This window comes from Diadema antillarum, unplaced genomic scaffold (assembly GCF_040938485.1).
Source record: "Diadema antillarum isolate AM-2024a unplaced genomic scaffold, OU_Dant_1.0 seq00000563_RagTag, whole genome shotgun sequence".
Taxonomy (NCBI): Eukaryota; Metazoa; Echinodermata; class Echinoidea; order Diadematoida; family Diadematidae; genus Diadema; species Diadema antillarum.
This window is the reverse complement of record NW_027271502.1, coordinates 625,469-643,415: the sequence shown is the minus strand read 5'-3', so window position 1 is coordinate 643,415 and position 17,947 is coordinate 625,469. Positions and strand designations below refer to the sequence as shown.

Genomic DNA, 17,947 nt, shown 5'->3' with positions numbered 1-17,947 from the left:
ATTCATTGCATTTTGCATAGGGTGAAAACTATCACTTCCTGCCCATAACTTTTCCCATGCGTTACCTTGATTATGTTTTGTAAACCTGACCTTGTTACTATACCGAAAGTTAAATTCATATGGAAGTGTCTTTTTATCACATGATATGAATGTATGAAGCTAATATATATAAATCAGCTGTGTCTAGTGGATATAGTTACACTTATTTTTTTTTTCTAGTCTTATGTGATTTCCATGCAGCTGTCGATTTCGGTTTCTGGTCTGAGACAAACTTTGTGGTTTAAACATAGAGAATGGTTTAAATTGGCTTTTCTCATTGACAGTCTGTGATTTGGAAGTTGGGCAGGTTCGTAAAATTTTGGAAGATACTTTCATTATTGTTGTTGTTGTGTATTGAATAATGTGTTTCTGTCAATTCGAGTAGAATATTTGGAATACTCTTTCAATTCAATTCAATTTAATTCGATTTCATTTTCCATTTCTCTTGTTTGCATGCATACATAGAACCTATCGGTACATACGTAAAATGCATACGTGAGAGACACAGGTATGTAGTATAGATGTTAATAGGAATACAAGAAATGATATCGATATCAACGTATGAAATACATGACAATTAAAAAACTATTGAGCTGTAATGAGTCAAATTGTGCTAATTATGATGTGCATGGGTATAGGTGTGCAGGCCTACAGTATTGTATCAAAATAAGTGACTATAAAAGATTTAAAATGATATGATTTGGTGCGGGTGCATGTGTGTGTCAAAATAAGTGAATGTGCAGTAGTTTTAAATGTTATGGGAGAGTGTTAGTGTTAGTGTGTGTGTGTGTGTGTGTGTGTGTGTGTGTGTGTGTGTGTGTGTTTGGGGAAGTGGGTGTATGTATTTTTCTGAAGTATGTACACGCTGTGTCCATGATCTTTCAATTCAATTCATTTCAGTATTTATTTCCCGTTCATGGGTTGGAGCATCCTCGTCAGCTAAGGCTGTTATGAAGACAGGTCTACACAGATTTGAGATACAGAGCATATTATTACAGTCGTCATACAGTACATACATAATACACACACAGTTACAAACAAAACAGATGAAAAGAAAGACAGACGCACGTCGCACGACGAACCACGGACGCCAGACGATGAATGATTATTGTGTTTGGTGAGCAGGTTATGTGTTTAATGCTTCTGTGTGCGTGTATCTGTGTCTGTGTCTGTGTGTGTGTGTCTGTGTGTGTGTCTGTGTGTGTGTGTGTGTGTGTGTGTGGGGGGGGGGTTATGTGCTTGTATCTGTGCTTATATTGAGTGAGGTATGCCCTGGGTGTGCCTCGGTGGGAAATGTTGAAGAGGTGGATTCGGGTGAACGTCGGAGTGGTAATTTTCTAAATAGGCATGGATCATGTAGGCCTACAAAGACATTGATTATGAGCATTAAGCCAGTAGTTTTCGTATATATGTGTATATATATATATATATATATATATATATATATATGTGTGTGTGTGTGTGTGTTTGTGTGTGTGAATGTATAGACTTATAGGTTTTTAGTTGGCCCTTTATCAATAATTGATTCTATTATTCAATATAATGATTACTGCTGTGGTGAGTATATGAATGCAGTTAAAGGGTATTATATTTGAGTTATGGGATAGGTTTTGTTGACATATTGTCAATGATTGATTCCATTATTCAATAATTAGTGCGGGGATGAGTATACATGTAATATGAATGCAATTACTGTGTGTTGTTTTTGTAATGTCTAATAATTACACATTTGGGTCAATGACCGTCCCATTGAAATTATTTGTAACATTTTGAGATGTCACTCGGCTAGCAAACAATAACTCAATGTCCAATTTATTGTAATCAATCGAAATAGAATATTGTTTGAAATAAAAAAGAAAAATAATTACTATTTATGTAACACGGGAAGAAATACTGTAAATATAGACACAGAAAAGTTGTTGAACAAACCAAAGACCAGACATGAAACCACTGAATGAGCACAACCAATACGTTGCTCATTCACGTCAGTCTAGTAGTCTAGACTCTAATATAGCGTAGTAGAGGCAAACCACGGAGTCCCTATTGGATAGGACATAGAATGGAGGTCCCGTGTGTGAGAGAATCACAATCCACCCACGTGAAAAATCCCGCTTCGTTCATGCATCGAAAAGTCCAGGGTGCATGTTACTATTTTAAGTTGTTCAACCTTCGGTTCAACCCATCGTGCAAGTTACTAGTAGTATGTAAATGCATTTAGGGCCCTAGGAAGACCAGGTAATGCACTGATGCAGGTGACTATGGGCTATCGTCAGGGGGAAAATGAAAACATGGAAATGAACAAACAAACTACAATCATACATTCTCACCAACTATAACACTGCTAGTGCGACTACCCGTATCCCTGGTATATTTTGGCAATAATCAACATTTTAAACAATGTTGTAAACCAATAATTAGCTAAAACGTTGTCTGTAACCCAGATTACAAATGATAACGTGATATCATTCTATTTGGCATTTCTGTTGAGCACACCTTGGGTTTAAAAAAAAGAAGAAGCTAAGATCTGGTCCCCAGTTTATGCAAATTAGACGTTTTAACGCTTTGAATTTCTGTCTGCAAAAAAAGAGAAAGAAATAAGAATAAAAATAAATAAATCAATCAATAAATAAATATATACCTTATGGGATCCACTATACTTGAATTACATACTGAAGGAATGGTTTCCAACTTCAGCTTCTAAAATACCTCTTTTATTCACGCCTTCGAAAATCACACTAGATTATCATGTAAATAATGCATTTGCACTTTTTTTATCACTTTCTTATCTTATACCCCCCCCCCCCCCAAAAAAAAGTGTACAATAATATTCAGAAACTCTGGCCTCGGGGCTCGGAATTTTGTTTTTTCAACATTGCCACACTGCATAATGTATTGGATGTTGCGCCTGACTGACAATATCTGACTATGCGAATAACTATAGAGCAGAACCACAGGAAATGAAGCGATGCACTGACGGGTTGTTGATGAAGCCACAGTGTCAAGCTCACGTTGCTCTTTTAGATGAAGGATAAGTTCTCACCAATTATGTGGCAGCAAACAGACAAACCCATATCTACATTTTTTCCTTGATATTTATTGATTTCATTCAAATCATTCATTAATCAACCCATTCTGGGTGTAACATGAACAAAAACAGTACAAATGCAATTCAAAACACAGACAAATTCATTTTTCAATTTATACTGCAAATAATCTCTCTTCCACATAAACAAGGAAAAGAAGAAATTACGCGGTGCGTAACATATGTCCCCGCCGGAAGTAGCATTTAGTGGCAAAATGTACAATATAGGTAAAAAATCAAGGTCAAAGGTCAAAGAAGTCAAAGGTCAAAATTCTGTGTAGAAGTTTTGAAGCCCTCACCTAGTGCCATCACATAAAGCAAACGGAATCGAAATCGGGTAAGAAATGGCGAAGGAGTAGCATTTTGTAGCAAAATGTACAATATAGGTCAAAAATCAAGGTCAAAGGTCAAAGAAGTCAAAGGTCAAAATTCTGTGTAGAAGGTTTGAAGCCCTCACCTAGTGCCATCACATAAAGCAAACGGAAGCGAAATCGGGTTAGAAATGGCGAAGGAGTAGCATTTTGAAGCAAAATGTACGATATAGGTCAAAGGTCAAGGTCAAAGGTCACAACTGAAATTCTGTGTAGAAGTTTCAAAGCTCCCATGTAGTGCTATCATATAACGTAAACAGAATCAAAATTGGCTCATAAATGATAGAGAAGTAGCAAATTGAACATTTTGATCACACACGGACGCACAGACGGACGGACGGACACACGGACACACAAACGTACGGAGCCCGTTTCATAGTCCCCTGCTCGAACTCGTTCGGCGGTGACAATAACTCGATTATGAATCAGTCCAACAGGTAATTCCTTCACGAGAAAGTATTGATATATACCAAACCTATATCCCGTCAATATATTGAATCATGTAACTCATTCTCACTTACAAGAGCATATTCATAAAACAACAACAACTAGAAATGTCGCTATGGCGACTGGCATGCCTCAGCCATGATGCATGATTCTCCTAATAGGTCTATAGTTCATGTGGACAATGTGTGATTACATTTTCACAAAATTGGCAAAATATTTAAAATGACATGTTTGTCACAAATGTGTTGAATGTTCACCTTCCTTGACCTATGTTTAATTGGATGGATAGGAGAGCATGTATTTGGGGATTTAAGAACTTTAACTTGACTTTGACCCTTTCATAAGTTTATGCATGGAGTAATTTCAAGGCATGGAGAAAAAAGTGCAATTTCTGTATTGAACAGTAAATTGTTGTCATTTTCATCTGGCCTTTGACCCTGAGATTTATAAGAGAATCACTGTCCGGCAAAACAAATTTTAACATAACTTGAGCCGCTTCCGAGATATGGAGAAAGAAGTAAGTTCAGCACTTTCACTGGATCTTTGACCTTTTGACCTTTGACCTTCTTGGCAACAACAAAAAAAAAAAAATCCCAGAGAATCTCTATTGGGTTATACATGCATATACCACGTTAAAAAAATCCTGCTGGCATTGCATTATACAAAAGGGAAATAGTAAAATTTTGAAGTATTGCCCTTGACCTTTGACCCCATGAACCCCAAATTTCCTAGATAACCACTGCCAGTCAGTACATGCAATATGTTCCATGAAGATACCTTGAACAATTTCCAAGATACGGAGAAAAAAGTGAAATTTTAACATTTCTCCTTGAACTTTGACCTTTGACCTTTGACCTAATGACTCCAAACTTTCACAAGAGAATCTTAATTGGGTAATACATGTATACACTAAGTTTCAAGAAAATATCTTCAGGCATTGCATAGATATGGGGGAAATAGTGAAATTCTAAGCATTTTGACCTTGACCTGTGACCTTTGACCTTGAGCATGTGCACCCAAAAGTTGATAGGCACAACTTCACCCCTTAATACACATACATGCCAAGTTTTATTAGGATTCTAAAAATTCTAAGCATTTGACCTTGACCTTTTGACCTTTGACCTTGAGCATGTGCACCCAAAAGTTGATAGGCACAACTTCACCCCCTAATACACATACATGCCAAGTGTTATTAGGAGACCTCAAAAGGTTTTTTAGTTACGCTGTCCACAAAAATCATTACGGACGAACTGAAGGACGGACGGAAGGACAGACGGACAACCCGAAAACATAATGCCTCCGGCACCACTTCGTGGCGGAGGCATAACAAATACATTATACAAATCTACAATGAAATCATTCATTAAAAAAAAACAACTTACCACCCCTTCCCCTCCAAACCAAAACAAATCTACATCTATCCTAAATATTAAATCCTATCAATATCTTTCATACAATTTATAATATTCTTCTTCAAATCAAATCCCAATCCCACCAACCCCCCGATTCACCAAAACCAAAAGCACACCCACACCCACAACCACTAACCCACATACACACATACACACACACTGACACACACACACACACACACACACACACACACACACACACACACAAACCCGAACCGATATTACCTTCCTTCCTGATGAAGCAACTTCCAAATGTTACATAAAACATAATGGACAGTATGCATAAAAGCAGCATACGCCCGCACGCAAGCACCCTCTCCGAATTCAAATACAAGTGTACAAATCCATCAAACAAACTCATCAGACTCAAAGCTGTTGACAAAATTAATATAACCTTTATGCCAGCAGAAGCAACAGCTTACCCCTCCGCGCGCGCGGCCAGTAACACATAATATTGCCTTCACCAATGGTAAATACTAAAGGGAAAAAAATGCTTAGGCCCTTGTTTCAGAAACATTCTCTCATTTTCGCAAATGTAATCGCAACTTATTTCTTTTTAAAGCAATTTTTTTTCTTCATCCCGAAATCTGAATATTCTCTTATAAATTTCCCCCAAAGTAGCAATTTCCCCCTAAAAATTATATATTTCTAAATGATAGTTATTTTATTATAATTTTTATCTTAGGGTCCCTTCCCATAACACCAAAATGAACATCTTCATTAAAAACTTTCACCAATGAATTTCTTATCTTTATCCTATCTTCCTATTCAAAGGTAAAACCATTTTTCCAGGTGATTTATCTATTTCATACTTATCAACGACTCCCAACATTCTTCTTTAGTAATTTTTCCTTCACAAAAACTCTTACTTTCATCACTTAATTTGGGAATATCCTTACAAAATACACTTTCTCTAAAATTATCATACACTAATCCATTTTTTGAGTACAAATTTCCATAAAAATCTCGAAACAATCGCATTATCACATTTTCTCTTTCATCATTTCTCCCTTATCATCATACATTTCCCGTATAACTGTTTTCTCTTTATTTGACTTAAGCAACCCTGCTTGAAATACCCTTCATTCTGTTCACCCTCTTTATACCAAACCACTCTTGACCTAACTTTCGATCCATCCGTATACACTTTATACAATCTCTTCAATTCACTTTTTTTTTCACTCTCTATATATCCTTTAAAATTTCACCATTATCAGGAGACGACAAAAGATCTTTCTCCAATTAACTATTTCATATTCAAGTTGCTGTATATTTAATCTTCTCTCCTTTGATTTTTTCTTCGAAAATTTCATTGCGAAAATTTATTTTCATCTTTAAAAAAATCCCACAAAGAAGATTTAGTATCAAATTCCGTCAACCACTGTGATTCAATACTTCTTATTTCTTCATTCATTCCCTGTACAAATCATTCCTTAGCAAAACACAAACTATTATTAAATTTCCAATATGACTTCCCATATCTTTCATTATGTCGAATAGGTTTCAGTTGTAGAAGGTTCCCAGAATGATCAGGGTGCTATACTGATGATATAATCTCACATGTTCGTACTGAACTTTCCCATTCCTTTGATATAAACCAGTAGTCTATAAGCGACTTTGAACCAGCGGAGCAATTTGCCTGAAATCTCTTTAACGCTTGGTTCCGTTTCCGCCATATGTTAATCAAATTTATTTTTAAACCCTTCTTATTCTTTCCTAACACCAATTCTCAAATTAGTACTTACATCCATATAATCCAAATCTTTATTCATTACTACATTGAAATCTCCCCCTAAAATTAACGAATAATAGAATATAGATTTGACAAACAATTACCAAAATTCACTGGAAAATCAATTTGTCGATGCACCCTATCCATAGTTTAGGAAAGAATTCAATATTATAAACATGTATTTCTAGTTTCTTCGTAATGCGCAAATCGAAATGAAATGAAAATTAGGCCCTCTTAAAAACCTAATATTTTTCAATAATGCGCACATTTCTGCATGTTAGTTTTCTATAATTTAATCTGGGATATTTTGATCTCTAAAATAAAGTACTCCGCTAAAGCGTGTTCCAGCGTGCTTTTAAACTATTTGCTGTTAAAATCGTTAGTTTTACACTGCATTTTGATTCGCTGCTCCAATTCAAGGTACACAAATTCATTGTTGCGATCACATTGAAAGAGAGAGCGAATTGCAGTAGGGGCAAGTATTTCTAGATGTGACAGCACTAGTCCCGATTATTGATGCTCTCTTTTGTCAAAGCACATGGGTAACACCTGTAGTTGAACGCATAACTTCTCGGCGGTGCCGCGCATGACTTCAAAGGAGAGCAGTAGTTGTCTCTCCTTCTCTAGCACCTCCCTGGTATAACCAAGGAGGTTCGAGAAATGGAGTCACAACAGTCTTATTCGCTTTGATCCCATGCTCGAAGCCGCCACTCAAAAATATTTGAAGTATGTGTCAAACTGGATATGCCGCTCAGATGCGAAGACAATTGACTCGTGTCTCATTGTATAATCACAAGCTACTTTCCAAGGAATATAATGTCTTTGTGATGGTAATTACTTTTCGCTATCCCTACTTACAAACGATGGGCGGTAGACAATGATAAAGGCACGGGGGTGCGCGAATAGAAATTACTCAAATATTGCTGAAATAGATATCAAAATTACTCGACTGTACGTGTCTGTACGCTAATCTGACATATTAATTTATAAATAACTATACTTGAAGATGATACCATATTGTTAGTTTCATTTGGCGGAAATAAGGAGAAAAGTGATAAAACCGGCTTTCCATGTGGGTAAAATTTCAAATACTTTCACAAAATACAGCTCAGATTTACACTTTTGCACATACATGTATTTTCGAACGGAATTGACTTTTGTTTTATATGCTTTATCATTAGGTGAAATTTCATTGCATTTGATACATAAACGAGCAGCATATACCCGATATTATGATAGCGTTTAAAATGAATCTTCAGATTGCTTAGAAAGATGGCGGCTTCAAGCATGGAACATCAAAGGCACAAATGCACCTGTGGAATTCTTTTGTCCATCCATAGAAAACTGACAGCTGATTGAATAATTATAGTCAGCAGAAACTCATCTCTTGAACCTCCTTGGTATAACATAGCTCGTTTGGCAAGGGCCTATACACAGAACCACACTTTGTACATGGCATATCCCCAGATTGGATATGCTCATGAGAGAAAATTCGTCAATGAAAAAATTGTATGATTCTATGGGGGGGGGGGGGTGGGGGTCAGTTAAATTCCGATTTTGTGGGACATGGGATTGTGTAGTACTGTACACACAAACAAGAGTCAGGATTCAAATTGCAAACACGAATTCCACATTCTACTCGGGAGCTGAATTTTATAGTGAAAAACAATCGTACTCTGCCAGATAATGCTTGCCAGTTCTTTGAATGATGTAGCACAAAGGATTAACTAGGACGCGATCCCTTTCAAAAATGCACACTTGAATCACCATTTCCGAGGTACCTATGCTACAATAATCATTCCAGACATCAGTGCAACAACCTTTTTTCTCTCATGCGTAACCGCTCGCTGAATATACAACAGTAATCGATGCGCACCGCTGATGGAAGCAAGATTTACCCGTGTTAATTTGGATGAGTCCGGGAAAATGACTATAAAAGAGTATAGTTCAAATGGCATGTACGTCAACAATAAGTGAAAAAGGATTGGTTTCCAAGTGAAAAATATATACGCCTTGATGTTTCCAGATGTATTCAGACATCTCCCAGAATTTTGACTATTGCGAACGTACTCAAGCCATTCACCGCAGGTCTACTGTATACGTCAATTTCTAGTCGACGGCGAGTATTTTTAACTCACTTTAACCAGCTGTTAACAGGTTAACATGGATTCAGGTATGATTATTGCACATAAATTATCGCCTCGTATGTCAAAATAAAATTGGATTCAAATTTGTGCCCATTCGTTAATCATGGATTTCCTGATTATCAAATGTTTCATCAAATTGATATGTCGTATCAATATTTCGGATAAACTGATTGTGATCATAACACGATTTATCAATGGCCTTGTTTGTAAAATATGAAGAACTTTGCGATGAAATGAACTTGCATGAATTGTGATTCTGGTAGATGTGTACATGCAAACCAAAGTCAGTGGGTGGAAAATAATCCAGTAATCAGGCTTTAGTTTCAGTGGTCAGGTTGAAAAGAAAGTTTATATATGGTATATATCACAATAGTACAGTTCATAACAACCAATCTCCACAGAAACACTGAATTAAGTTAGGATTTTCCCCCATTTCAGGGCAGGCATTATAGCAGCGTAAATTGCAACTGATCACAGAATAATTTCTTCAATGCGGTCGTAAGAATTGAGAGTGTGAGGGTGGTTTGTTCGTTTGTTTACTTGCTTGCTTGCTTGCTTCCTTGAGGACAGCTTCAAGCCCTAAATTGCCAAAGTCTGATAATGTACAACAAGTTGTCAACCTTAGCGTCACGATCACAACTTTCTTTCTTTGTCTCCGAGTAGCAGATCTTATTTCACTTTGAAGGAATGCATTCAGACATTAAGCAGAGAAAAGAAAATGTCGTATTAATAGGTGCATTGTTGCAACAGACTCATCTTCCACCTTAACTAAAATTTCCCAAGAGACTGAAAGAGCCTTAAAGATTCTCATTCTCGAAGTATAGCAGAGGGAAATTCACAGTGGATTGCAAAATATTCCTAATAATGTATCATCATACTTTTGCTTTGCATTGGTGAGCTTGAGTTAAAGTGTTGTTCCCGGCGGCCACAGCAGTCACGTTTCAGGCCATTGTGGACAAAACGGGGTTTACATGAGACAACGCGCTGCATGGGAAGGAAAAGGCATGTGTGACAGGCCGTGATTGCCGTGGATGCCGTGTCAGGTTTTTAAACTGTCAAAAATTTGCCACGGCAGTCCCGGTGCTAATGAGAAACTTTGAAGGCGTAATAAAACAGGGTGAACACAACAAAACCGACGGCACGTAGCAGGCCGTAGCAGAACTTGAAGGCGGTCCGTAATGGGACGCGACGAAAATATCGTGTAGTCTAGGCTGACCAGACTGCCAGACGCCGTGACAACGGCGGCGTCTGGTAGCTACATGCTCACCTTAGCGAGGACTAGAACGACAAATACAGGGGGGGGGGGGGGGGAGGGAGAATAATACCCCATCTATACCCACGGCGCATTACGTATAGCAAACGGGGATGAATAAAATAAAAGAATATAACATACTATACAATCACGTGTAAAATCTCAACTATTATGTATCGTTACCAAAGAACCTCATTCAAATTTTTGAATTAAAGGGCTTCCATTTATTTTCTGATGAACGATTTTTAAAGATTCATTTTTTTTCGATTTTACAAACCCTATTTTATTTGGACATGACAAAATCTGTTTAATATTCGGAGAAACGACCACTGTTTCATTTCCGGAGAAAGAATGGACCTACAGAAACTACATGGTCTACAGAAACCAGTTTTACAAGTTGTGTGTTTGGAATATAAAAAAAAAAAATCTTCAAAGTGATAGAGCATCAACCGTAAAAGTTACAAGACAGAGATAACATATATATTTACTTTATTTACTTTTGTGAGGGAGACCCGTGTAGGCATATTAATGGTAAATCATATAGTGTATTGTTGTCTTTCGGAATGTTAACGATTTAATAAAAATGTTTCGCTTTTCATCGATATCAGCAGAGAGCTCGAAGAAGTCGTCATCGCGAGGTGCCAACCATTCAAGGGAGTTCAACTCGCAGAAGGCTCATGGGAAACGAGCTGACAAGGTCCACGGTCAGGGTCTGAAGCGCTGGTTGATCCTTGCTGGAGTCTCCCTCAACTCTTTCCTTGAGAACGGAGTCATCCGATCGATGGGTCTAATCTTGAATGACCTCACCTTTCAGCTTAATTCTTCCACTACTTTTGTAGCCACAATGATCAGCTTGTCTCATGGGGCCGTGTACTGGCTAGGTAAGAAGGATTTAGTGAAAGTTCTCAAAGTTAAGCGGTTTCATCATAATGTCTCATACATGCACATTAAAAATGTATGACGATGTACATGTATATCTAATTATAATGTATCAGTAATACCTCATTATATCGAAGACAATGTGTATTTCTGTTAGAAATTGGACGTAACAAGAAGAAGCAGATTCGTCCAGATGTGTCTTCTTTCAGATGAGTAGGCGTGAATGCAACTTTCGTTTCATGTCATTTTATTTCCAAAAAATAACAATGTGACATTTGCATATGCAAGCGAATTCAGTACAGCTCATTTTTTTTTTATAAATAGCATTAGTTTAAATGGATAGGTAGTCAAACTGTAACTGAACTGTAACAATTAAAAGTTGACGGAACTTTTTACTACTTGTTCTCACCAAGTCACCTCTCGTGAGTTTTGTGAAGTCACCTTCTCACGATTCCTTGCCTTCATTGGAAAGGCGCCAGAACGACTTTGAACAAGTCGTCAGAGTTTAAACTTTGATAAAGTGTACACTACTCTCGTGTATTACACACTCTGCTATCACAGCCCCATTCAACACACCACTACTGAAGAGATTTAGCACGAGACAGCTGGTCATGACGGGCGGGGTTTTGGCGTCGTTGGGGTTAATCTTTTCTTCTTTCGCTCGCACGGGACCCCAATTTGGCGCTTCCATCTTCATGTTCGGTGAGTTGAATGATCGACAAACTTACTAAGCTGAAGTTTCCAATTTCCTGAAAGGAAAATTTATTCATGTTCACGGGACGATACTGTAAACTGACATAATGTAGACTTGTGATTCTACATTTCATTTTGTACTCTGGAAGGCCAGAAAGCCAGGTAGAATACGTCAGTAGCAGCGAACCTGAAAATAGTTAAAGTAGTTTGAGTATGTAAGAATGAGGCGATATATAGGGTCATGAATAATCAATTACAATCCGAAATTGTAGTTGTCATGTCTGAGAAAAGATTGAATATAACAGAACACAAACATATTTACGCGCTTGTCATATCCTTTCCTGATTCCAATCATCCCTTTAGACCAATCATCGAACAGGATTTCTTTAATGAAGAAATTATACTCTTCACTAGTCACCTGTACAGTCGCTTCCACTTCCGTTTTTGCTTGTTTGTTCGTTTGATGAGCTGTTTTTGTAATTCAGTATGCTTTCTTTAAATCTAAATTCAACTTATCCTCAAAACTTAAAATTTGCCATATCATTTTTTCAGTTGTTTCATTGTCAATTTCAGTTACACAAAAAGACACAGTGCAAGTTAACTCAAACTCATTTCATCTTCATAGTCTCCTCCTTTTTACTTGAAATGGGCTCATCATGACCAAAACCAAAAGGCAATATTGACCAATGAATAAGTCCAAAAATTAGTAATGAATGTATAAAATTAATAACAATGATAACAGAAATACACTGAAATCATACCCGAAAGATTAATACTTTCCTTGTTTTGCTATCTTTATTTGGAACTGTGTGAATTTCCTTTAAAATTTGCAGGACTTGGCTTCAGTAACGTCATCCTGATTTCCAACTCCAGCCCCGCCCACTACTTTCCTGACCTGTTCGAATTTGCTTCCGGTATCAGTCTATGCGGAGGAGCTGTTGGTTTGATGGTTCTTCCTATCCTTTTCGAGGTGTTCTTCGAGAGCTTCGGTTGGCGAGGAGCTGTCCTCCTCCTCGGGGCGCTCACCGTGCACTCGGTCGTGGTCGGCGCCCTGCTTCGACCCGCGAACCAAGCGGCCGAGGAAAGTTTAACAGAAGTGAAACTGGATTCGAATGATTTCGAACCAAATACAGAAGCTGGATCAAATGTCACCTCGAGTCAGACTGCAACGCCAACAGATGACGAAACTTTCGACACAATGGAGGACAACAGGGAGCACACAAATATTGGGTTCGAAGATGACGAACAAGTAGAAAATAATGCGACTAATGCAGAAATAATAAGGGAGAACCAACCCTCTCTGGTTGATGCTGATCAGAGTGAGAAGCAGCAAAACGTCTTTGATATCTGTAACTTGTCGGAAACTCCTGACGATAGTATAAGCATGAGAGAGGAAGTGTGCGGGCCAGGCCTTGACGATCCATCAGAATGTAAATGCACAGAAGACGTCAACTTGAGAACCTCTTCACACAGCGAACAAGATGAAGACAAATCATCTACATTTGTCCTCTGTCGTGTCTTCACCTTTATTGTCAAGACATTTGAGCTGCAGCTATTCCGAAAGCACCCCCTTCTTATTGTCTTGTGCATCTATTCAGTCTTCTTCGGAATGACCTATAACGGCCTCATCCAGTTCGCCATACCAAACGTTCAGGCAAAGGGCCTGGGAGAAAAGTCGGTCTATGTATCTCTTGCTGGTGGTATCGGGGACGCTTTGGGGAGGGTGGGGTTTGGATTGCTCGCATCTCGGCGATGGATGCATATTGAACAACTTAACTTGATCTTCTGCCTGCTTTCTGCTGGTGCCTTCTTTGCCAATCTCTTGGCTGAGTCGTTTTGGCTCCTAACAATCTTGGCCTTCGTCAACGGATTGACCCTTGGAGGTAAGCTCTCCTCTGTACTCATCCTTCTGAAAGAAGCTGTGGGGATTGATCATTACAAGGCCGCAGCAGCGTTGATATATTTCACTGTGGGCATTGGCTCACCAATCGGCGGAGCCATTCTAGGTGAGTGTAGGTAGGTCATTCAACGACATGTTGTACATGCATGTCATAATACATAAAGCCGGAATTTATTTTGTGCAATTACAGTGCATGCTTTGTATAAGGAGAATCAAAACTATCGGCAGTGCCATCTGCATTCAAAAAATGAAAAAAATAGGAAAAAATACATCAAAATTAGAGGTTTAAATAATTTCTACATGGGCCTATGATGTAAATTCCACACTCTTCTATTATCGTTGGCCAATACGAAAAAGCATAATTATTTCATAACTATCAAACATCATACTGTCCATGAGCACGTAATTTCATTCATTGTGTACTCCTTTTCTTGTCTTTATTCTTAATTTCATTGTTTTATTGTATATATATATTAATCACTTCTGGAAAAGCTGTCAAACAGCTGACAAGTACATGTACCTGCCAACTGCGTCCACTGGACTTTAGAATCATTCTAGAATTTGCTTTACAAATAATGTCGACATTGGTAACCCTGTGCCACGTGGGCAGTGTCCAGGCATTATCATAACTGCTACGTACGTTGTTTAAAATCAGTTGTTGAAGTGTATGAAACATGAAAGATGAAAGCAACGTAAATCAAATTACTGCTCGACTAGAACCGACAAGTACAAACATGCAGGTAATCCTAAATCCTGCATAGAGACTCGTTGATCACGGTTGAACCTATCAATGAAAAGTAAACAAACAAACAAACAAAAACAAAACAAAGCAATAAAAAAAAGAAATAACAACAGACATTCTAATGAATGTGGTGTACAGAATGTTCAAGATATCTCTTTATGCAGATGGAAAAAATTCGAAGCAGATTCGATATGCTTGATAATATTATTATGATTATCATTATCATAATCACCCTGATTGTTAAAAGAATATTGTACTTTATTGCGTACCTGACTAAACTGACATCTGGAGTCAAAAGGGGCCTGAGCTTTCGATCCTAGCAGAATCTTCGTCAGAGGCAAAATGACAAACAGGCAGGGAAAGCAATCACATATAAGGACTTCACACAACAAGAACAGACAGGGACAGGCTGGGTACACAAAACAAAGAAAACAAAGGAGAGGGTGGGAAGTCATGGGCAAGGAGCCCAACAGGTAAAGGGAGGGGGATTAGAGCGAGCAGGAGGGTGGACAGACAAAAGGCAGAGGAGAGCGGACAGACAAAAGGCGGAGGAGGGTCAGTAATGATCATGAGGATCAAGGAGGCAACCATTGAAGGAAAGGATGAATAGGGAGGCAACATCAAAGAAGATAAGGAACACCAGAAGGATATGGAAAGGGAAAGAGTGAAAAAAGCAACAGCAAGGGAAGGGGGGGGGGGGGGCTGAACAAACAGGGAGCCCTAAAGGTGTACCAGGAGGAGGCAACAAAAGGAAGTAATCAAACATATCAAAGTATATACACATATAGTAATGGCAAAAGTGACAATGGAATAACAGTAATGAAAAAAATAATTAATATATATATATATATACAGATAGATAGATAAAAGAAATAAAATAAAGCACATGTGAAAACTGTATACATGTATGTAGATAAGCAGGCAGGGCAAAATAAGCACAAGTATGTATAAACAAACAAACCTAGTGTGTGTATGTGTAGGCGGAAAAGGCTGTATAAAAAAGACTCGGGCTATAGGAAGGAATAAATTGGGGAAAAAAGGATCTGCAAATGAAAAAAGCGCAATGAAAGAACAAAATGAAATTAAAAAATGAAAAAGAGAAAAATAATAATGGTGGTAATAATAATGGAAAAATAAAGGTGGTTAGTCATTTCCCTCCTGGATGTTGAGGCCATGGGGTTGGATGGTGTGAAGTCGTCTCATCCAGAGCTTCTCTCTGCTGGTTCTGACTGTGTCTGGACGAGTGCCTAAAGATTCAATGCCCTGTAGAGTCATATCAGTGATGGAATGATCGGGTAGATTGAAATGGTGGCCCACTGGAGTGTCGAGCTTGGCTGTGTTGACAGTAGATCTGTGTCCATAGAAGCGTCTTTTGAGTGTAGTCTTGGTTTCCCCAACATACTGGATTCTACAAACTCTGCAAGTGATGAGATACACAACATTAGTGGTAGTACAAGTGATGTTTCCCTTTGTGTGGTGAGAGAGGCCGGTAGAGTTGCTGGTGAAAGAGTCACTCTCATGGATGTGTATGCTACAAATGATGCACCTACTGGCTGAACATTTGAATGTGCCATGCTGTAAAGGAGAAGAATTGTCAGTGAGGGAGGGTACTTCAGCACGGACGATGAGATCCTTAAGGTTGTGGGGGCGTCGGTATGCCAGGATGGGAGTATCTGGGACGGCCTGTAAGAGACGATCAGAGGTGTGAAGGATATGGTGATTATCACGAAGGATATTGTGGAGAGAGGGTAGATTGGGATGGAAAGTGGTCACAAGGGGTATTCTGTCAGTGATGTCCTGCTTGTTGGTTTTCGGTTTGAGAACTTCAGATCTGGGGAGAGAACGAACTTTGTTGATGGCTTGTTGAATTCTCCTGGTACCATAGCCCCTGGCTGCGAGATGTCTCTTCAGGTTCCTGGCATGGAAAGAAAACTCAGAATCCTCAGAGCAGATACGGCGAAGTCTGAGGGCTTGACTGTAAGGGATACTGGTTTTGCAGTGGCGGGGGTGGCAGCTGGCTGAGTGGAGGTACTGATGGGTGTCTGTGGGTTTAGTGTAGAGAGTGGTGGTGACATGGTTAGACTCCTTCCTAACGGTGACATCGAGGAAGTTGGTCTTTTCTTGGGAGAAATCAGAAGTGAATTTGATGGTTCTGTGGAAAGAATTGATGTGGTCAATGAAAGTATGGAGGCTTTCTTCCTCCCTGGTCCAGATGAAGAAAATGTCATCGATGTAGCGCCACCAGATCCATGGACGACAGGGGGCTGAATCTAACATCTGCTGCTCTAGCTTGGTCATGAAGAGACAGGCGAAGGAGGGAGCCATCCTGGTACCCATAGCTGTGCCAGATACCTGTAAGTAGTGCTTGTTCATGAATGTGAAGTTGTTTTTCGTCAGTACATGTGACATGAGGGATTTGATGTCAGATATGGGGGGGTTGGAATGGCCGCTGCAAGTCAAAGCCTCACAGGAGGCTAGAATACCTTCATCGTGGGGAATATTGGTGTAGAGAGAGGAGACGTCGAAAGTACCGATGATTGCTGTCTCGGGTATCTGGTCCTTGATGTCATCGAGTTTCCTGAGAAAGTCTGGTGTGTCATGAATGTAGGAGGGTGCGAGTGAGACAAGAGGTTTAATGTGGTGATCAACAAAGAGGGAGATGTTCTCTGTTGGGGAACCATTTCCAGAGAGGATGGGACGACCGGGATTGCCAGGTTTGTGGATCTTGGGGAGGAGATAGAATCGGGCAGGTTTGGCATTAACGGGGGAGAGAAATTTGTGAGCCTTCTTGGTGAGGTGTTCATGTTCCTTCATGTCATCGAGTGTCGACTGGATCTGTTGGGAGAAATTATCGGTGGGATCAAAGTCAAGAAGTGTGTAGTGGGAAGGATTGCGGAGATGTTTCATGGCTTCATCGATGTACTGCTGGCGGTCCATTACTACAACAGCTGATCCTTTGTCTGCGGGCTTGATGATGATGTCAGGCCTGTTTTTGAGAGATGAGAGAGCCTGGCGTTCTTCCTTTGGGAGATTGTCATGTGATGCAATGTCGAGCGTATCTGCGGAGTGGACTTGAGATGAGACAGCTTCGATGTACGTTTCCAGGGAGGGAACTCTGTTCTTGGGGGGAATCCATGAGCTTTTAGGATGAAAGGGCTCAGGAGCAGAAGGGGGTTCATCGAGAAAAAACTCTTTGAGGCGTAACCTGCGGTAGAAAGTGGAGAGGTCTTGGCTGAGTGCTATCTGATCGA

General features: G+C 39.2%; 1 pseudogene; it reads right to left on the bottom strand.

The window, feature by feature from the left end:
- Window positions 1-15,844: 15,844 nt before the first annotated feature.
- On the bottom strand, window positions 15,845-17,718 carry LOC139735061 (uncharacterized; annotated as a pseudogene).
- Between the last annotated feature and the right edge of the window lie 229 nt (window positions 17,719-17,947).